This window comes from Rhinatrema bivittatum, chromosome 1, assembly GCF_901001135.1.
Source record: "Rhinatrema bivittatum chromosome 1, aRhiBiv1.1, whole genome shotgun sequence".
In the NCBI taxonomy this organism is placed as follows: Eukaryota; Metazoa; Chordata; class Amphibia; order Gymnophiona; family Rhinatrematidae; genus Rhinatrema; species Rhinatrema bivittatum.
The window spans coordinates 774,455,776-774,478,831 of record NC_042615.1 but is presented as its reverse complement, the minus strand read 5'-3'; the positions used below and the strand labels follow the sequence as shown (position 1 = coordinate 774,478,831).

At 44.8% G+C, this 23,056-nt stretch overlaps 1 protein-coding gene across 1 annotated transcript in view; it reads left to right on the top strand.

The window, feature by feature from the left end:
• The window catches only part of DCC (DCC netrin 1 receptor), a 1,677,934-nt gene that overhangs the window by 1,497,132 nt on the left and 157,746 nt on the right, over positions 1–23,056 (top strand). The gene's annotated exons all lie outside the window — the stretch shown is intronic.

Below are 23,056 nucleotides of genomic sequence, written 5' to 3'. Positions count from 1 at the left end.
CCTGCGGGAGGCGCCTGCATCCAGACCTCTTACAGTCTTCCGAGGAGTTGCCTAAGTCCCAGTGGCTGGACCCCTACGGGCTCCTCCTGGGGCGGTCGCGTGCTTCCAGGGTGAAGTCTTCTAGCAAGTCTCTACGGTCCAAAAGGCCTCGCCCTTCGTCGGTAGCTACTACCTCGAAACAAGGTTCTACTTTCATAACACTCCTACAATTTGTCACAATCCGCTTGTGATTTAACTACTCTGAATAAATTTGTATCATCTGAAAATTTGATTACCTCACTCATCGTATTCCTTTCCAGATCATTTATAAATATATTGAAAAGCACGGGTCCTAGTACAGATCCTTGAGGCACTCCACTGTGTACCCTTTCCCACTGTGAAAATTTTCCATTTAAGCCTACTCTCTATTTCCTATTTTTAACCATGCATCATTTAAACTATCTCTGCCATGTGTATGTGTGCAGTCTTTACGTGCATATTTTATTAACATGCTTGCACAAGAGACCTAGAGGGGGGGAAGAGAGACAATATGACACTCTATATATCTCCCACTTTAAGAGGGGTACTTTCAACTCAGGGTGGGTTTGGGGATGGGGGAGTAGGGGCGATGTTACAAGACCATTGCACCCTGGCAGACCAATGTAACTCTGCATCCCTCTCCCCCCAAACCCACTCTGAGTTGAAAGTGCCCCTCTTACAATGGGAGACATATAGGGGCAGCTTTTTAAAAAGTACGCCGCGCATATCTTTTAAAATCCGGGGTCGGCGAGCGCACGGCTGCACAAAATCGGCAGCCTGCGCGCGCCGAGTCGCGCAGCCTGCCTCCGTTCCCTCCGAAATTGGAGCGGCCTCGGAGGAAACTTCCCCCCCACCTTTCCCTCCCTTCCCCTATCTAACCCACCCCCCAGCCCTATCTAAACCCCCCCTTACCTTTGTTCCAAAAGTTACGCCTGCCTGAGGCAGGTGTAACTTGCGTGCCCGGGCCAGCTGCCGGCGTGCCATGCACTGGCACAGGACGCTGAGTCGGAGCACTCAGCTCCACCCCCGGACCGCCGCCACACCCCGGCCCCTCCCTCGGACCGCGGCCCCGCCCATGGCTCTTCCCCTGGACCACCCCTTTTCGAAGCCCCAGGCGTAACTTGTGCGCGTCGCCGGCTCCCTGACCCGGCACAAGCCAATGTGCTGGACCACCGCCACACCCTAGGCACACCCCCGGACACGCTCTGAGCGCCGCGTTACCCCTGGCACACCCTCAACACGCCCCTGACGCCCCCCAAACAAAGCCTCTGGACTTACGCGCATCCCGAGGCTTTGTGCGTGCCGGCGTCCTATGCAAAATGTGTGTCATATTGTCTTTTTAACAGAACATCTAACTAAATCTCTCTCTCTCTCTCCTGTGTTCAGCACCCCTCTGGTTGATTGTCCTGTAAGCCCACACTTGAGCCTGAACCTTGGTCCTGTCTTGCTCCTTATCAGGGCCAGCAGTAAAGTTACCCAGGTAACATGCAAACGCACCATGATCAGATTTTGCATATGCCTAGGCCACAGTAGATTGCTGTGATCTTGACTTGGGCCCTACACAGAACCCAGGCTTGGAGGCCCAGTCCTGATGCCATGGCTTCAGCCCATGCCCAAGCCCTAAACTGGGCCTGGCCCAGAGGCCGGAACCCAATTTCTGGGCCTCAGCTTAGGCCAGAGACTGGGTCCAGGCCCAATGCAGGAGTGCAGCCTGGAGGCCTGGTCCCAACTCCTGTACCTTAGCCCAAGCTCTGGTTCAATAGCAGGGCCAAATCCAGTTTCTGACACCTGGGCCTCAGCCTAGGCTAGGGTTGAGGCCCCGACCTAGAAACTGGGTCCCAATGCCTGGGCCTTGATCCAAGCACAAGACTGAAGCTGTAACTTGGTCAGGAGGCCGGGTCATGATGCCAGGGCCTCAGCCCAGTGTCAGGCCCAGGCTTTGGACGTCCTTTTCCGACAAATTCTTTCTTCACTCTTCATATGATGGCATATCCTCCCATGTGGAGGGCAACATTTTTAAGTTCAAGAGTTCAATTGATTGCCCTTTTCTGGGGAAGATGCTCTAGAGTTAATTAAATCCAGTAAGTCCCAAGCAGATGCCATCATTTGAAAAGAGAAGAAAGAAGACGTCAGAAGAGAACCTCCGAGGTATGGGCTGTACCCTGGGCCAAGGCTCCAGCCTCCATCCTGGCCCCATCATCAGGACTGGGTCTGGGACAAGGCTTTGGGGCCTATCCTCTGGGATGGGCCCAGGCCCTGGCCTGGACTTGGGCCCAGGCATCAGGACCTGAACTTTTAGGACTGGGCTTGGGCCCTGGCCTAGGCTGAGGCCCAGGCATTGGGACCGGGCCCGGGTCTAGGCTTAGGCATTAGGACTTGGTCTCCAGACAGGGCCCTGGTGTTCCTTCCATGCCCAGGTCCAGGCCCAAGCCTTCTGGCTGAACCCTGGCATTGGGCCTGGGCCTGGTCATGGTGCTGAATCCCTGAAGGAGAAAGTAAACGGGATCAGGAAATTTCCCTACTCATGCAAAATCTTTTGGGTTTGGGCCTTTCCATCTGATTCTAATAAAATAATAATAATAAAAAATGTTTACAAGTATAGTGTATGCTGATATATTCATTGTGTATATATATATATATATATATATATATATATATATATATATATATATATATATATATATATATATATATATATTTATTTATTTATTTATTTAGAACTTTTCTATACCGACTTTCCAATAACAGAATTACTGATCAATTCGGTTTACATTCTGAACAATAACAGTGACAAGTAAATGTCTTACAAGGAACAGGTAGAAGTAACTTGGAAATAAATATATGGGGTTATATATATATATATATATATATATATATATATATATATATATATATATATAATTTTATTTATTTGTAGCTTTTATATACCGACATTCGTTTAGACACATCACATTGGTTTACAATTAACATAAGGTCTAGCAATAGTGCTTTACAAATGAACGATTAAACTAGTTAGCAAATAACAGTAGCAAAGAAAAAGCAAAACAGGTAAAAAACTATGGAACGAATGAAGGAATTGAAGATACATGCTATATAGACAAAGCTTAAAATGGAGAACAAAAACACAAATAACATAATATAAAATACAAGTGCAATAAATTGCATAATTGGGAAGCATATATTTCCAACTTCTGGTAAAAAATGAAGTAGTTGTATAGGCAAAATACAACATGGAACAGTGTGGGATGATAATATAAGCTAAAAGAGCAAAAGAAGAAATGAAATAGTTAGAAAGACAAAAATACAAATGATAAAGAAAGCCACAAGAAGAGCATAAGATGAAAGCTTAAAGGATATATATAGAGAAAGCTAAAAGGATGTATATATATATATATATATATAGAGAGAGAGAGAGAGAGAGAGAGAGAGAGAGAGAGAGAGAGAGAGAGAGATACATACAGGCAAGTGCTACTTTGCATTGGTGAGGTGACCTGTGTTAATCATCCAGCAAGAAGGGACCCAAGTCAAGAGAGGTCTTACTGTTGCTTCTCTTCATGATTGCTTCTCTTCATGATTGCCCCATTGATCAACTGCCATGACACAAGCTCATCGTGCCCTAATCAAGGCTCTGCCTTTCCATTAGAGGGAGTAGCTCTTGCAGGGAGGTAGATATAGGTCTGGAATTCCACATTGCTACCCCTATGGATCAAGTGGATGCTACTGATCAATAGGGGATCTGATGCTCGTGTTAGCAAAGTAGGGTAGGGTCACAGCCCCTGAAACATGAAAGGACAGTGCACGAGGGGGGAGAAGTGTGCCTTCATGAGAAGGCGACTGTCCAATGATTGGTTGGATCTCGGGGCAGCCTGCACTGAGGGTGTCCTTCAAAGAGCTCTATATGACCAATGCACACTCCATTGATAGCTAAGCAGCAGCCCAGCAGCGAGATAATGATCTATCCCAGGTGGAGTAGAAGCAGCTTCAGTGGAATCTCACTTTATCCTCCATTGCCTCAGGTACTAACTTAAAGCTGGATGCATCAAGCCCAATGTTTTTTTCACAGGGGAGGGGAGAGGAGGGTGTCACAATGATAGTGGAACTCTCCCCTGAAAAAGCACCACAGGTCATAAAACATGGCATCAGCCCTTATGTGTGATGGAAGCCCCAACCTCAATACGCCATTTAGTGGACAAGTTATCCTGCTAAAGTGAGCCAAATAACTTATCCCAATTATTCAGCAGGGTAAACATCCTGCTGAATATAAGCTTAAAGTTATCCAGCTACATGCAGCCAGATAACAAAACCTACCTGCTCACAAGAAGCAGTTGTGGGATTTGAATGCTGGTTTTCCTTGGTTCATAACTTACTGCTTTAACCACTAGGCTTCTCCTATGCTCCAAAGAGGAAGAAAAGAGAAAGATCATGTCAAACAAATTTGATTGAATTTTTTTTATTGGATGATTAGGGAATTATTATACAACCATGTGAAGACATATGAAATCTTATGTCACTTATTCTTGTCACCAATAACTTTTGATTGTTTAATTATGGAGGAAAAAGACTTTAGATGTCAGATCTCAAGCGATACCGCTTTTGAAGTGGTTTTAAAATGCAAAATCATTAGTAATAAAAAAATCTCTATATTTAACATAAAGGGGCAGATTTTAAAAGCCCTATGCGCGTAAATCCAGCTGGATTTATGATCTCAGGGGAGTTACGTGCGACGAGCTTATTTTGCATACACCCGTCGACATGCGCAAGCCCCGGGAAGTGCGTATGTCCTGGGGCTTAGAAAAAGGGGCGGGGCATGGGCAGTCCGGTGGTGGTGGCTTGGTGAGAGGCCTTTGTAGGGTCGCTAGGATGGGGGATTGTGCGCCGGCTGAGTGCCGGCGTGCGCAACTTGTAAAACAAAGGTGAGGGGGGGGGGGGGTTAGGTAGGGCTGGGGACGGGTTAGGTAGAGGAAGGGAGGGGAAGGTAGGGAAAGGTGCACCTTGCATGCACAAAGTCCTAGGGGAGCCCCAATGGCTTTCCCTGTTCCCTCCGAGGCTGCTTCAAAATCAGAGCAGCCTCGGAGGGAACTTTCCTTCTGCCCACCCACCTTCCCCTCTCTTCCCCTATCTAACCCACCCCCCCAGCCCTACCTAAACCCCCCCCCTAACTTTTGTTGAGCAAGTTGCGCCTGTCTCTGGGCAGGCATTGCCGGAGCGCGATCCCCCAGCCTAGAGGCCCTACGGAGGCCTCTGACTACGCCCCCGCCCCAGACCGCCCCGCCCCTTTTTTCAAGCCCCGGGACATATGCACATCCCAGGGCTTGCGCGCATCGCCGGGCTTAATCAAAATAGGCTCAGAACGCGTAACCCCCCTGTGTACGTAAATCAAGCTGGATTTACGCGCGTAGGACTTTTAAAATCTGCCCCCTTGTGAATTTGTGAAAAAAATGTATATTTTTTATATTTTATCTTTATACAATCTCGCTGTTTGTTCTGTGCAGCAAGCAAAGCTCAGTGAGCCATATCATATGGATTTTAATAATTTTCTGTTCAAACATCAAACTCATTGAGCCATATCTTAAGGATTCTGTAATTTCCCATTCAAACATCATTTTATGGAAGTACACTTAGGTTTGTTAGATTCCAATCAATCCAGAATATCATGAATAATTGTAGTTACTTTGAAGTTGACTTTTGTGCCCAGGAGGGCTGCCTCATTTAGTCACATGTATTGCATGTGTATATTTCTGAAAAGCAAACATAAAGAACATGCATAAGTGAATATCATCCTCAAAATGTATGAAAAGCGTGTAAAACCATCAATAATATTATATGTTTGATTGTGACATCAACATCTACATTCTGCTTCAAACAAAAAGGCCAAAAGCTGTGAGCAGCTCTTTGTTTAAGTTTTTAAAGGGAGTTCACCCAATCTCATTCTGCCATGTGGAACAACTTCATGGGTTAAATTTGCTTAGATACCAAAAAAACATCATTCTCATTGTTCACAGTTTAAAAAGATTGTAAACTATGACTAAAAAAAATGTCCCCACTCATTGCATATATTAAGACCATCAGGTCCCAAATGGTTTAATTGATGGATCCAATGTTGTTCTCTTTGGATCAGATTTGTCTCACGTTTACCCCCACATGGATGTTTTAATTAGGGATGTGAATCGTTTTTTGACGATTTAAAATATCGTCCGATATATTTTAAATCGTCAAAAATCGTTAGGGCCACGATACAATACCAAATCCCCCGATTTATCGTCAAAAAATCGTAAATCGGGGGAAGGGGGAGATCGACTGCAGGAGGTCGTTCAGCGGGGGTCCGGAACCCTCGCTGAACAACCTCCTGCAGTCGATCTCCTGCCGGCGCCATTTTCCATACGGAAAATGGCGCCGGCCATACGTATGGCCATACGCCGGCGTATGGCCATAAGCCGGCCGGCCATATGCGTATGGCGCCGGCCATACGCGTATGGCCGGCGCCATTTTCCGTAAGGAAAACGATTCGTGGCAGGAAATCGCTCCCGGACCCCCGCTGGACCCCCAGGAACTTTTGGCCAGCTTGGGGGGGCCTCCTGACCCCCACAAGACTTGCCAAAAGTCCAGCGGGGGTCCGGAACGACCTCCTGCGTCGAATCGTTTTGGTCTATGGCCGCCGCCATTTTGCAGCGGCCATTTTGCAAAATGGCGCCGACTGAAAACTACACGATTTAGTGTGCCGCTTTTCCTGCTCTTCCCCTTCCCCCGATTTAGCTACGGACCGCCGCTACGGAGGTAATTTAAGGCTACGGACCCCCAGGTAATTTAAGGCATTTGGGGGGGGGTTCGGGAGGGTGGGGGATTTAATTTAAAGGGTCGGGGTGGGTTTTAGGGGGTTTTAGTGTGCCGTGTTTTAGTGTGCCGTGTTTTAGTGTGCCGCTGGACCCCCAGGTAATTTAAGGCATTTGGGGGGGGGTTCGGGAGGGTGGGGGATTTAATTTAAAGGGTCGGGGGTGGGTTTTAGGGTGTTTTAGTGTGCCGGCTCACGATTTTAACGATTTTCACGATACTTTACACACCCAAACGGCAACAATACGATTCCCTCCCCCTCCCAGCAGAAATTGATCGTTAAGACGATCGAGGACACAATTCACATCTCTAGTTTTAATAAAGAGTCAATCACAAAAAATCTGAGCTGTCCAAATGTGATAAACTATGTTTCACTAACGGCGCCTCTGTTCGACATTACTTTAGACAGCTGCAATGTTTGGAAATTCATATCCAGAGGCTCCTTTTTGTTTTACCTATGTAGATTAAATCACACAGACATATTACCATGTAAACAACAAATGTGGATGAACACTCAGTGTATTGATTCAGAGGGTACAACCTCTTGGTCAAAGGATGTCTGAACTTATTGATACAAATATACCACAACAACCCCAGTAGTGTACTTTTTAAAATTTTTAACTGGTAATTTGTAGGACCTTCATGACCTCAGCTTGCCAATAGCACCAAGCCGTATTGACCTCTGGTCCAACTTTATTTTAATTTAATTTAATTATTGTGCTCACTCGGAGTCAAACATTATTTTTTTATATTATTTCATATTTTTCTTAAAAAGTCATGAAAAGTTCATGGGGCAGGGAGACCTTTGTAAAGCAGTGTATTTGCCCCTAACCAGGAGCCAAACAAGTAACCGGTACTTAGGCTAAAATCAATCCCTGTACATCACCCCGACATGGCCATGTTTCGATTGCATTCTGCATCAGGGGGTCTTCTCATCCGATATCCACTTGCTCCTGTTAATGCTTTCAAGATGTTGAAAGTTTGAAAGCATTAACAGGAGCAGGATATCCATTGTGCTGGCGTGGCAGGAGCTGCGCCAGGGATCTCCCTTGCGGCACGGAGCCACGCTGGTCTTTCCTCCATGGCTCGGAGACCGCCATCCTCCCGCAGGCCTGGAGGCCTGCTCTTCAGTGGCAAGAGCCACCCGCCGTGCTCCATTGCAGCAGGAGGCCACCGACACCATCTTCTATGGCATGGAGCCTCCACTCACGCCGTCCTCGACAGGCCTGAGGCCTGCTCCGCAGTGGCAGGGATGCCGCTTTGCTCTGCCTCCCACGTCGTGGCCTGCACGGCCCAGCTCTGGCTCCTCCCTGCTTCAACGTCTTCAGGGCTGCTGTCCAGGGTCCTGCAGACTTTCTCTTCCTGCCTTACTAGGGGCAGGCCCGAGTCTCTTCTCCAGAGTTAAAGGGCCAGGAGGGAGTGGTCCCTCTGGCCCCACCTGCAAGCTCCTCCCTGGATGTTTCCTGCAGAGCCCTAAAAAAGGGCTCAGTCCTCATTTACAACTTGCCTTCTCAAGGAGCAAGTTCCTGTTGCGACCGTCGCTGCCCAACGTCTCCATTCCGCCCACCTTACCACATTGGCGACTCCCTCCGGGGTTGATGGACAGCTGGCTGCCGTGGCGTCTTTCAGCCATCCTCGTCCGGCGTCCCTGGACCGGCCCGATGCTGCAATCCACCATGTTGATCTGATGCCTAGGGGCGCACGCACAGCACGGCCCCGCCTCAAGTACCAGAAGTGGCGCGAACCTCAGGGGCGTCCCCCTGAGATGACGTCATCCACTTCAGATATTTAAAGGTCTCTGAATTGCTAACAACTTGAGTTAGCAAGGATAAGGATTTGTTCTATCTACACTACTCTGCCTCCTCGGACTAACCAGGGGTACCCGCTCCTCGGGGGCCTAATTCTCTCTTACTTTGTAGATTGCAGTCTGGAGCCGGTACTTGCTCTTCGAGGGCCCTCGTTCCCGGACTTCTTCGAATTCACTTCTGCCTGGAAGTCATCGCTGCCTACTATATCTGTGAGTTACCATCGCTCTCTCAGAGCTTTCCCTGGAACCAGGTACTCGCTCCTAGAGGGCCTACTTCATTCCAGCTCCTGGGCTTCTATGAGACATTGTGTGAGGGTTACTATCATTTTCTGTCCATGAACTCTGCATACCCTGCCTACTCACTACATTTCAGTTTCTCTACAGCTCAGCCTCCAGGGATCGCTGTTCCAGTATCTGAGGGACTACAGCCCAGCCAGGCATTCCAGCTCACTACTGCCACCTCTGGTGGTTCAGTATAATGTCTAATAAAAGAACTAGTGTGTGTCTGTCTCCTAACACTGAGCCTGACTGATGGTCCCTCTCGGGATCTTCCCCCAGGGGCGTGGTCATCTGCCTCCGGTCCAAGGATCCACCCACAACTCTCCTAAATTATAACAGATTGCTAACTCCATGCCTTGCAGGCCATACCGGGCCTGGCCCAGCGCATTGTGGAGCAGCAATATACCTTGGAGAAACTTACTGCAGCATTTCATCAGCTACACACACAGAAGGTTCAAGGCACTGCCTCCATCCAAGAAGGTCAGTTACCGGAGGTAACTTTGAAGATTGCTGTACCAATGGTGGCTCCAATTCGCCTTTCCGGAGAAATCCAGAAGACCCGGGGCTTTTTGAACCAGTGCTGCATGCACTTTGCCTTACAGCTATCTCTATTTCCTACAGCTCTCTCCAAGACTATCTACATCCTTTCATACCTGGATGGTAGGGCCCTGTCTTGGGCATCCACCTTGTGGGAATGCAAGGACTATTTTGCAGGACATAGAAGGATTTATGGACTTGTTTAAATCCGTTTTTGATTACCCTGCTCGAACTTCTGTAGCCAGTTCTGCTTTAGTGGATTTGAAGCAAGGCAACAGATCATTGGCTGAATTTGCCATAGAGTTCAAAACTCTTGTGGCAGAACTTCGCTGGGACCCCAAATATCTCAAGACTCTCTTTTGCAGAGGCCTGGATAACCGTTTAAAGGATGAGCTGGCTGCTCGCCAAACACCTGATTCACTGGACGAATTAGTAGCCTTGGCCACTCGGATTGATCACCAGCTCCGGGACAAGGTGAAGGAACTCCAGCCTAGGGTGTTACAGGTTGAAACAGGCCAGTGCTGTCTCTACACCTCAGATGGTTCCAGTAGTCCCTGCTGCTGATACAGATGAACCTATGCAACTTAGTCATGGATGCTTGACTTCGAAGGAGAGAAAATTTCGGAAGAAGCACGGCCTTTGCATGTACTGCGGTCAATCCAGCCATGATGTTTCTACATGCTCCATTCGTCCAGGAAACGGACAGGCCTAAGTCCTGCAGGAGGACTGTTCTTAGGCCATACCACAACATCTCATCCGCTCTCTCTCTTAGTCTCTTTGACCTACAGACCGATCACGGTTCAGATTCCTGCCCTGGTGGACTCAGGGGCAGGAGGCAACTTCATTCTCAGATGTCTAGTGGAAGACCTGAAGATTCCCCTCATTGAGTTGAAAGATCCACTACTGTTATCCTCCATTCATGGGGAGCCCTTGCCAGGCAACGTGGCTTATGAAACCGTACCAGTTACTCTTCGCACCTGGGCACTCCATAAGGAATCAATTTCCTTCTTTGTACTGGAGAGGGCTATGCACCCTATCGTCCTGGTGTTACCCTGGCTGCAAGTGCACCAACCCCAATTTGACTGGGCATCCCTGGATCTCTCCCGCTGGGGCCCAGAATGTCATGGGAAGTGACTTAAGGAGATCTCTCCTATCATATGCATGCCTACGACTCCAGTGATGCCAGGACTGCTGCCCCAATATGCATCCTTCAGGGATGTATTCTCCAAAGAAGCAGCTGATATTCTTCCTCCACATAGGCCCTATGACTGTGTCATAAGGCTGAAGCCCAATGCTGAGCCACCAAAAGGACGGGCATACCCCCTCTCAGCTAAAGAGAATAAAGCAATGTCAGAATACATTGAAGAAAATCTCCAGAAGGGCTTTATCTGACCATCAAAGTCACCAGCTGGTGCAGGCTTTTTCTTTGTGGGGAAGAAGGATGGTACCCTACGCCCATGTATCAATTACCGAGGTCTAAATGAGATCATGATCAAAGACCCCTTGCCGTTAATCTCGGATCTGTTTGACAGGCTGCAAGGGGCCAAGATATTTTCAAAGCTTGACCTGAAGGAGACCTACAACCTCATTCGCATTTGGAGTGGCAATGAATGGAAGACAGCCTTCAATACGCGAGACGGCCACTTCGAGTATCTTGTAATGCCATTTGGGTTGTGCAATTCACCCGCCATTTTCAAAAATATGATAAATGACATCTTGCGGGATCTGCTGTACAAGAATGTTGTGGTATACCTGGATGACATACTAATCTTCTCCCAGGATTTGGACACCCACATTACAGACAACAAGCAAGTACTCCATCGTCTTCATGAACACTGGCTGTACGCCAAACTCTGTAAGTGTGAATTTCACAAAGACTCAGTGCCTTTTCTAGGCTACATTGTGTCTAAGGAAGGCTTCCAAATGGACCCTCACAAACTTGAAAGTATCAAGAATTGGGCTCAACCTACCAGCCTGAAGGCTTTAAGAAGATTCTTGGGGTTTACCAACTATTATTGAAGCTTTATAAAGAACTACTCTTCGTTAACTGTACCCTTGACTGCAATGACTCGCAAGGGTGCCAACACTTCAAAATGGTCAGCAGAGGTCATTTCCGCGTCCAAGAATTTGAAGACTGCCTTCTCCACAGAATCATGCTTATGGCATCCAGACCCCAATAAGCCCTTCATAGTAGAAATCGACGCTTCGGATGTGGGGGTAGGGGATGTGTTAAGCCAAGCTGGAGACTCGAAAGCCTTACGTCCCTGTTCATTCTTCTCACAAATATTCTCTCCAGCCGAGAAGAACTACGGCAACGGTGGCAAGGAGCACTTGGCAATAAAGCTTGCATTCGAGGAATGGCGGCCTTGGCTCGAAGGCGCTCAACATCAAATAACCGTCTTCACAGATCATAAGAACCTTGAGTATCTCCACCACGCACAATGGCTGAATTACAGACAGGCTGAATTACAGATGGCTGGCGCCATCTTGTGCTCCTACCATGTGACAGGAGCCGACAAATGGCACCCCTGTGACATAGAAAGGGCAAAGGCTATCGGCGCCATTTTGAATACCGGCAGCCAATGGCAAGAGTGCAGGAGATGATCCAGGACCCCCGCTGGAACACCAGGGACTTTAGGCAAGTCTTGGGGAGATCAGGAGGGTTGGGGATTATAGTTAATTAAATTTAAAGGGAACGAATGCTGAATTCAACGTATTAATGGATCGGGCTTTCACCCCCTTGACCGAATGCAACGTATCTGGGCCCTGACGAATACGTATCCTGAATCCAACGTATACTTTCCGGCTGCACATCCCTACTATTTGGTTTATGTATATACCAGCTTCCTCTGTGAGGAGAGAAAGCGAGAGAGAGAAAGAAAGATATATATATATATATATATATATATATATATATATATATATATCCTCAACGATGAAGACAACTAGAGACTGCATTGTTCAAATCAACTCATCGTGTTGCCGTACGGCCAGCGCCATTTTGCAAAATGGCGCTGGCCGTACGGCAACACGATTCGAGTGCAGGAGGTCGTTCCCGGACCCCCGCTGGACTTTTGGCAAGTCTTGTGGGGGTCAGGAGGCCCCCCAAGCTGGCCAAAAGTCCCTGTGGGTCCAGCGGGGGTCCGGGAGCGATCTCCTACGCTCGTGACGTTGGGGGAGAGGAAGCAAAATGGCGCTGGCGCTACCTTTGCCCTGTCATATGAAAGGGCAAAGGTAGCGCCGGCGCCATTTCTATCAACGCACCCGTGGCCTGAGAGTGGAAGATCATAACGGGACCCCCCCACTGGACCCCAGGTAATTTAAGACATTTTGGGGGGGTTCGGGAGGGTGGGGGATTTATTTTAAAGGGTCGGGGTGGGTTTTAGGGATGTTTTAGTATGCCGATTTTCCCGCCCTCCCCCGATTTACGATTTATACGATATTTAAAAAAACAAAACCGCGATGATCCGAATCCCTCCCCCCCCAGCCGAAATCGATCGTTAAGACGATCGATCACACGATTCACATCTCTAGAATTTACCACCCTAAGCAGATTGCTGGGTACATTGAGTGGGCCTTTATGATATTTATCCATCATCTTTTCTTTGTTGCTAAGTGGGGTGGTTCAGGATAGGATACTGACCCAATTTTAGTGTTTGTAACATTGATTTTTCTAGTTAGGAGCAGTAGGAGGTGTTCTGGGTTCATGCCGTGCACTCTGGCATTCTTCCCAGGAATTCTGACCTGTGGGCTAATCTCACTGGGGTCTACACTGGGATTTACCTGAGGGTCTTGTCACCTGCATGCACACAGGACTGACTCGGGGGTTTACCCAGTGTACACACACACACACAATTACTGGAATTATACCTAATACCTAACAAGCTACCACAATTTTTTTTATTTTTCTACTTACTGCTCCTCCAGAGCAGAAACAAGTTACACACGCTGGCCAGCTGCCAGCGTACGCTTCCCCGGGACAATGTACATTGCTGCTGTCCCGACCTGCCCTCCACTCCACCCCTCCCCACCCACACTCCACCCTCCTGGAGAGACCTGGTACTTGTGCGCGAAGAGGGGTTTATGCGCATGGCCAGGCCTGTTTTAAAATGCGGGCAGTGCGCACAAGCCCCAGCCACGCACATAAACCCCATTTGGGCATTAATGCTTGAGAAAAGCAGTGATGTTCCCTCCCTCTAAGTTCTTATCAGTTTCAGGCACAGCTGTGTGGCATATCTACAATAAACAAATTTGTGCCTGTTCGTAAGCATTTCACAGTGCAAAACAGTAAATAGGAATTCACTCAGAGATTGGCCTCTGGCCTTCAAACTAGTCTGTGTCTGGGTTGAAAATCTGAATCCATGTTCAAATCCATTTGTTATAACGGTATATAAAAAGTTTTAAATAAATACATAAATAAATAAAATAAATAAATGCAGCATAACCTCTAAATACATCCTCAGTCAAAGTAGTCAAAAATAATTCCATTAAGAGGAATTTGGGTGTTTGCTATAACTCCTCCTATTTGGGGGGAAGGCTTCAGAGAAGTGTAAAATCCCCTGGAGCAAGCTCCGTACTTTAATGATTGAGGAGTGGGAAGGTGACTGAGAGTGGAGTTAAGAGCTAGAGATTCCTCTATGATCTCAAAGAGGCAATTTAAGTATTCAAAGTCTCAACTTATGAGAAGTGTTTTGTCTTTTTGGAGATTTTTTTAATTAGACCAATCTGAAGGAAGGGTTGCCTGCCTGTCTTCCTTAAGGATCGGGATCAAGAGATTTTTTTTCCCAAGCATCCAGTACAAGTGAGGGTGGAGAGAGTTTTAGAGACTTTTGAAAAAGAACTAAGAGCCTCAGCTTTTGGATAATTGGATTGCAGTTTAAAGTTTTGAAAGTTGGGAACACATTCTGGTATTTTTCCTGGACTTGAGGATATTTTTTTCCACTTGTTTTTTGGTGAATGTTGGAGTTATATTCTAGCATCCTTATTCTAATTGAGGAGTGTTTCATGTTGATGGATGAAAGTGCACGAGCTGGAAAAGAGGTGAACAGAGGTAGAATGGACAGAGAAATCATTTGCTTTCTTGAGATCATTGGATATATGTCGATTCTTATTTTTGTGATTTTGACTTGGATCTTCTTTAAATTATAGTAAAGATTCTCTTTTATTTGAACACCAATTTTGGACTCTTGCAGTTTCTTTTTCATGATACCCCTTTTTTGGATGTGAAGGGGGAGGAAGCAACCTTGTTTGAATCATTTATTTATTTATTTATTTATTTATTTATTTATTTATAACTTTTATATACTGAAGTTCAATTAACAGGATTAATTATCACTTCGGTTTACATTATAACTTGCAAAACAACCAAACAGTGACAAAGACTTGTCTACATTTAACAAGGTAGAAAAGAACATGGATAACAAAAACTCGGGTGAAATGGAAACATGGTATTTTGGGTGAAAGCAGGTGTAGTATCAATGGGTAATCATGGCTTGGGCGAACGTCGGGAACTTAGTTGAGGAAGGCTATGAGAACCTCAGGGAGAGATAACCAAACAGTATGGACTAAGATACTGGCGGAGAGAAGAGATTTATGGGAAACTTGTTTTTCTACCTGTGGTATTGATTTGGCTTCCCTGTTCTTATTTTTCATTATCTGGCACCTTCTGGAGTTATGCAACCTAGAGTGTGAAGTGGTCACTGAGATAGTGATTGACCATGCCAGGGGCCCTGGAAGATAAGTCTTCCTCCCCATTCGGACCTGTAGCACCACTAGTTAAGGATAAAGCACCAAAACAGGACACCCGCTGCATTAAGTAATTCAGTTTTTAGTTAAATTAATTATTGTTAGGATCTTTCTTTTTCATTCTGATTTGAGCTCATTCCTTAGGAAGGCATCAATGTTTCATGTCTGTGAATGCTCCTTCTTCATAGAATACCCCCTCCATTATAAATCTGTGTAATTTATGGTTGATTCTCTTGTGCTGGCCCTCATAAAAATCCCATGTAACAAGACTGATTATATGTGAAATATGAACCTAATGGAAAAAACCTTAAGATTACAATCAACGAAGGAGCATTTTAAATACTCCTTGTATGGCTAAAATAGAGGGCCTCCCCAAATATTATAGGTATAAAAATATGAACAGTTAAATATATCAGGACATAAATGAAGAGTGAAACCATACAGCTAAAATAGGGGATAGGTGTTATTTCGAGGAATCTGGCTATTGCTACTGCTGCTTTCAGAGACACAAATTATGCCCTGCAGACATTTCTTTACTCATCAAGAAAGAATAATGTGCTATTTTTTATTTGCCAGAAATATAGCTACACTTTCCAGTTGAAAGGAAAACTAATTAACATGTCTGGGTTACTCTGAAACAGCCGGATACTGATGACATTAATGCACTGATTACATGAATATACGAGCAGGACTATTTTATCATCTTTATACAGGAACGTAAATGACAAAAAACAGTGCACTTCAGGGTCAACATTCACTAGTTCAGGGATCGGTAATGCATTTTGGCAAAGTGCCAGAAAAACACACACCCTATCTTAAGGAAATGACTCTGTGCCGGTCCCTGTCTCTGGGAGGGATGGAGGGCGTTCCCCAATGAGAGATTGTTGGCAAAACTGTGCCCTTCAGTCTGTTTGGCACTCCACCTGCACAACATGCTGTTCCTTCTATAATGCTGGAACTGCATCTTCAAAACTTGTAGGCCAGCTCCATTATTATCACACATCAAGACATTAGTAGCCCTGAGCTTGATTCAAACATTACAGAGGGAATAGCATGCCAGGAGGGAGGTCTGACTGAGGCAATGTGTGGTGGGCATGCCAAACTCTGCACTAGTTTGAATTCTAGTAGTCTGTGGTTATGAAGGTTTCAGACACAAAGTAAGCTGCACGTTGGATTGGAATATTTCACATTGCAATGTATGTTTGTTCAACTTAAAGCAGCAGTGGTTGCTAGATTCTGCAAAATACTCATTTTCTTGTTTCCTAGTTTTAATTTTTCTTCTTTTGGTCTTATTAATAGACTTCCTTTTCTTACAGAATATATTTTATTTCTTTCTTTTTTTTTAATACAAAATATGTACTTTTGATTCTTTCCAGGCTCTCTATTTTGAAAACTTTTCCCCTACATCTGCTGTTTTATGTTATGGGCATATTGTACAGCTTAATGCTATTGAAAAAGTGTAGTTATTTTTGGCATTAAAATTATGCAATATCAAGTATTATGGCTTTGCAAGGCCAGCCCACTTTTACAAAATTCCCACCCCGACTCCACCCCTTTAAAAAATTTATATCTCACCATGCATTATTGTGCATTTCACATGCAAAAACACTGTAACATAAGTTGATAAATGACCCTATAAGTTTGTACCTGAGATAATGGAGGGTAAAGTGATTTGCCTAAGGTCCCAAGGAACAACAGTGGGACGAGTGCTGGTCTCCCTGTTCATAATCCACTGCTCTAACCAATAGACTACTCCTACATTAGAAAACCCATGCTGGCTGTATCCAATTAAACCATATTTATCTATATGTTCTGTTATTTTGTTTTTTATAATAATTTCCATGATTTTTCTGGCATTGACTTCAGACACAGGTTTATAGTTTCCTGGAGCCTTTTTTATATATTGGGGTTACATTGGCCACCTCTCGAGTTTTCATGTACAATGGATGATTTTAGTGATAGGTTACAAGTTACTAGTATTAAATCTGAAATATAATTTTTTAGTTTATTCACATCCCTGTGGTGTATGCCATCTGTTCCTGGTGATTTGCTACTCTTCAGTTTGTCAATATGGCCTTCCAGATTCACCGTGATTTGGTCCAGTTCATCTGGATCATCATCCTTGAAAATCATCTTCCCAACATCTTCATTGGTAAACAATGAGGCAAAGAATTCATGGGGATGGTAACTTTTAAACAGGTGCACATATGTGTGCGCTTGCAGGCTTGTGTCCATGAACGTGGCTATTTTATAACATACACACTTATTACACATGCATTTTATAAAATAGGCTAAGCATGCACACATGTGCATGCAATTTTAAGTAGGCACTCATATGTCCGCACATATCCCACTTCCACTGTGTTAGTGGAGGGATTTTAAAAGGGGCGCACATCCATGCCATTGCCAGTTTCATCAGTTCATTCCCAGTTTGCTCAGGCAAGGTATAGGACTTCCCAACCCCCTAGTTTAATAGTTTCCCTTTCCCATTTTTAGTCCCAACCCTTAAAACCCCACTGACTAGCCTAGATTGTTTTATTTTATTACTTAAGATGCCATCCATAGTAGTAGTAAAGTTATGCAGCAGGGGACCTCGCGTGCGCCTGTGCATGAAAGTCTTTATGCGCTCATCTTTTGGTCTTCCCCAGATATGCCCATGCCATGCCCAGAACATGGCCAAACCCCTTTTTCAAAACATTTGACTTGTGCACGTAGTGGGAGATATGCAATATACAAGGGAGGCTTATAAACTCCGCTCAGTGGGGTAGATTTTCAGAGCCCTGCTCGCCTAAATCCGCCCAAAACCGGGCGGATTTAGGCGAGCAGGGCCCTGCGCGCCGGGAAGCCTATTTTACATAGGCCTCCCGGCGCGCGCAGAGCCCCGGGACTCGCGTAAGTCCCGGGGTTCTCGGAGGGGGGCGTGTCGGGGGCGTGTCGGGGGGGCGGGCCAGGTCGTCAAGGCGTTCCGGGGGCGTGTCGGCAGCGTTTTGGGGGCGGGTACGGGGCGTGGCGACGGCCCGGGGGGCGTGGCCGCACCCTCCGTACCCGCCCCCAGGTCGCGGCCCGGCGCGCAGCAGGCCCGCTGGCGCGCGGGGATTTACGTCTCCCTCCGGGAGGCGTAAATCCCCCGACAAAGGTAAGGGGGGGGTGTAGACAGGGCCGGGCGGGTGGGTTAGGTAGGGGAAGGGAGGGGAAGGTGAGGGGAGGGCAAAGGAAAGTTCCCTCCAAGGCCGCTCCGATTTCGGAGCGGCCTTGGAGGGAACGGGGGGAGGCAGCGCGGCTCGGCGCGCGCAGGCTATACAAAATCGATAGCCTTGCGCGCGCCGATCCAGGATTTTAGTGGATACGCGCGGCTCCGCGCGTATCTACTAAAATCCAGCGTACTTTTGCTTGAGTCTGATGCGCAAGCAAAAGTAGGCTGATCGCGCTTCTTTTAAAATCTACCCCAGTGTGCGTCCAACTTGTGCGCATATCTCCTAGATTTGGCCCGTATAGGGCTTTTAAAATGCACCTTTTAGTCTTTCCCTTGCAGGCTTCCTGCTTCTTCAACTAATTTGAAACTAAAAATATATGCATAAATTCAATTGGGCCAAATATTAGAAGCCATCCTGGTCCTGGAGAAAATGGGATTCACAAAACCATGTTATAGCACACATGGATTTAGGAGAATATACATAATCTGAAACTTTATAATAGAGATGTGCATTCATTTTATTTATTTATTTATGTATTTGATTATTTATTTATTTATTTAGAAGTATATATCACCTTTACAATTACTTGGTCAAAACAGATTACAAGTGTAGAATATGAATATGAAAGTGTAGAATATAAATATGAAATCAATAAAAATAAATAAAGAATAAAAGAATAAAAATTACAAAAATGTCATTAATATAAATCAAAATAAATAAAAGTAAAATATTACATCTTACATAACAAGAAAAGGAGAGCATGTGTCTTATAGTGCTACAAATGACCTCCAGAAAACCTTCTTTGATTGATGTAATGTTTGTCGAGTTTCTGAAATATTATAGGTTAGGTGAAAAAGATATGTTTTAAGTTCTTTTTTGAATTGCTTTCTATTGGATATTTGGTGAACTGTGGCAGGTATAGAGTTCCAGAGGAGTGGGCCTGCCACTGAAAAAACGTGCTTTCTTGTATAATGTAGTTTAACTGATTTTGTTGAGGGGATTTCCAGTAGATTTCTTGATAGTGACCTTAGATGCCTAGCAGGTTGATAGATGTGAAGGGTAGAACATAACCAAGTAGTTGAAGGATTATATATTAACTCATGAATCATAGTTAGAATTTTATAATATATTCTTGATCTGATAGGCAGCCAGTGTAGAGATTGAAGTACTGGTGATATATGATTTCAAATGGATGTACCTGTCAATATACATGCAGCTGAATTTTGAATGAACTGAAGTGAATGCAAATTAGAATCTGATAAACCTAGAAAGAGAGCATTACAATAATTCAATCCTGAGAAGATTAAGGCTTGAAGGACCGTTCTGAAATTTTGAGGAAAGAGCAATGGATAAAGTCTTTTTAGTACATGAATTTTAAAGAATGACCTTTTTGTAATGGATGATATATGTTGTGTCTTGGATAAATCTGAATTGATAATAGCACCTACATTTGTGGCATGGTTAGTTATAGGCACTGAAACTCCATTAAGGAGCAGATGAGATGGGGGGCCAATAGTAGAGTCAGACATAGAGGTGAGCTGAACCAATTCCAGTTTTGAAGAGTTCAGTTTTAGACGATTGTGCATTAGCCATGTATTGATAGTATTGAAATATAGAGTAACTGTTGCTAGTGTATTGGACCAAGAATTGTTAAATGGTACAAAACATTGAGTATCATCCGCATACATTTTAAACTGGACATTTAGTGATGATAACATGTTATATAAGGGAAGTAAGTAAATATTAAACAGTAGTGGGGATAAAGAGGAGCCTTGGCGGACACCCGATGAAATGATATAATGTTCAGACGAATTGTTCCCTACATTGATCTGTTGTTTATGGTTCAATAGGAAAGAAGAAAACCAGTTGAGTACCTTGCCAGTTATATTTTAAACGAAATAGATAATGGCAATGAAATTGTCTGCTTCATCTCTATTCGGGAGTGCTATGAAATATAAAAAAAAAAGCACACTAATGAGATTTAGTTCGCACTAACTGGATGTTATGGCGCATTAACTGAAAATGTTAGCAATCAGTTAAAAAGTATCAATTGGGGGAGCAGTTTTTTAGCTAGAGTTATGTTTATGCATTCCCATAGTTACTTCTTTGTGTTGCCAAGGTTGCAAGGTGGTATTTGTGGTGGGATGGACAGTGACTGGTAACAAACATTAAACAACAATTGATATAATAAATATTTAATACAGTTGTCAGCAAACATAATGCAAATGCATATTTTGAATTGCCAATCTCTTTGTATTTTAGGAAAGGGGCCTTATCATTTTGGTACATGCATAATTTTAATTCCCCTGGTATCTGTCTGTGTATTTGGGTGGGAGGGGGTGGTAACTGGTGAGAGAGGATGTATGTATGGGGTGGCAGATGGGAGAGAGTCTGGTTGGGGTGGTGACTGGTGACAGAGAGGCAGCCTGGTGTGTGTGGAGGGGTGACTGGTGAGGGGGGAGTCACTGAGGTGACTGGAATGACAAATGGGGGAGATAAACTGGTTGAGATGGTGATTGTTGAGAGAGATGCAGCCTGAAATGTGGGGGGTGACTAGCAAGAAGGGGAGTAACTGGGGGTGACAAGTGAGAGACAGACTGGGGTAGTGACTGGTGGTGACAAGTGAGAGACAGACTGTTTGGGGTAGTGACTGGTGAGAGAGAGACAGCCTGTTGTGTAAGGAGTGGGACTAGAGAGAGGGGAAGTAACTGAGTTGACTGTATGGGGTGATATGTGAGAAAGAGAGGCAGCCTGGTATGTATGTGTTGGGGGAGGGGTGACTGGGGTAACCTTATGGGGTGATAGGTTACCCTCCACACACATCAAGCTGCCTCTCTCTCTCCAGTTACCACCCCAGCTTGACTCTCTCCCACCTGTCACCCCATACATTTACCCAAGTCACTTCCCTTCTGACCAGTCATCCCCCCCCCAACCCCCCCCCCCCAACCCCATCCAAACACACAGACTCTCACCAGGGGAATTCAAAGTATGCATGTTCCAAAATGCCAAGGTCCCTTTCCTCAAATATAAAAAGACTGGTGAATTCTAAATATGCATTTGCATTTACATGCTTTTGCTGACTAGAACTTGATACTATAAAAATACATCAATTGTTTGTTTCCACTTGTTACCCCCACAAACACCACTTGCAATCATAGCAAAACAAAAAAGTAGCGGTAACTAAGGAGGCAGACAATGGGAATGCAGATCCATAATCCTAGCTAATGAATTTCTCCCAAATTGACACTTTTTAACTGATTGGTAACATTTTCAGTTAGTGCGCACTAACTATAGTTAGTGCAGACTAACATCCTGTTAGTCTGCACTAATAGGGTCATTCATCAAAATGCTTTATGGTGTTCACACAAGATAACATGTTGACGCATGCAATAATCGTATTATTGCACAGCGCGAATGCAAATTTATAGAAGGGGCAGGATTGGGGAGGGGTTTGGGCAGGATTAATTAAAATGAGGGGCAGTATCACACCATGAGATAGCATGACGCATGCTATCACACAATTTTAACACTGGAAAATAACTATTCCTTTTTTTCCTGGTGTTAAGCTGTGTGACATGCCCTTAATGCAATTCAAAATATTTTTTGCAAATTGCAGTTTGGCCATTCTTGGGCTTAAAGCAGGGAGAAGGAGAGAGAGAGAGAGAGAGACTGACTCTAGGAGGGCCAGCTGATAGCTTGAGGCGAGGTGGTGGTGGTGGTTTAGGGTTTAGTGGCCAGTTTTACAAGCAGAGTGAGACGTACAAACTGCACAGTACACCTCGGTGAAGATTTTACATCATTTCGAGTGAGGAAAGTCTCACAAAGATGAGATTTCTACTATGTTATCTCACCCTAGCTTGAGGTGTACTGTGCAGTTCACACATCTCACTCTGCATGTAAAACTGACCCCTAAACCCTAAACCACCACAGCACCTCACGCCGAGGACTTCGTTGGCCCTCCTATAGTCATATAAATAGTTGACTACCATGAGCCCATTACAAATTGTATCTCTCTCTCTCACTCAGGAAACCCAAAATAAATATTCCTCATGTTTAAAAAAAAAAAAAATCAAGGCACCATCCCTACTTTATACTACAACATCTTGTTATTTCTGTTCCAAATAAAAGTGGATCAAGTAATTGTGGAGCCAAGCCTTGATTTGAAATAGTTCAAAGATGGCACTCTCACCATATCATATGATGTGGTGTTATTACTTTAACAATTAGAATTTGATTGCTCAATTATAGAATGCAATCTAATAAAATTACATTTTGTGAAGAAACATTTCATAGAAAATTTCACTCACATGCAATGGGCACATGGTAAGGCTGATAGAAAAATGGTGGAATATGAAAAAAACATCAATAATCATGCTCAATATTAATTTGAAGAAAACCTAGCTGTGAAAGTCATGTTTACTTCCAACAACATAAACAACTTGCTATTGTGATCATTGAAGTTCTTAGTATAGCACCGGAGCCATCCTTCAGCTGCTTCTTTTATAACTCTTTCAGCATAAAACCCCATTCCTCTAAAAACCTATGCTGCCACTTTGGTACCTTATATTGAGCTGTAAGGGGCTAGGAAATGGCTTCATCTGGAATGAACACTGCTGCTGCATCATGGATGAGCAAACAGCAGGTGCTG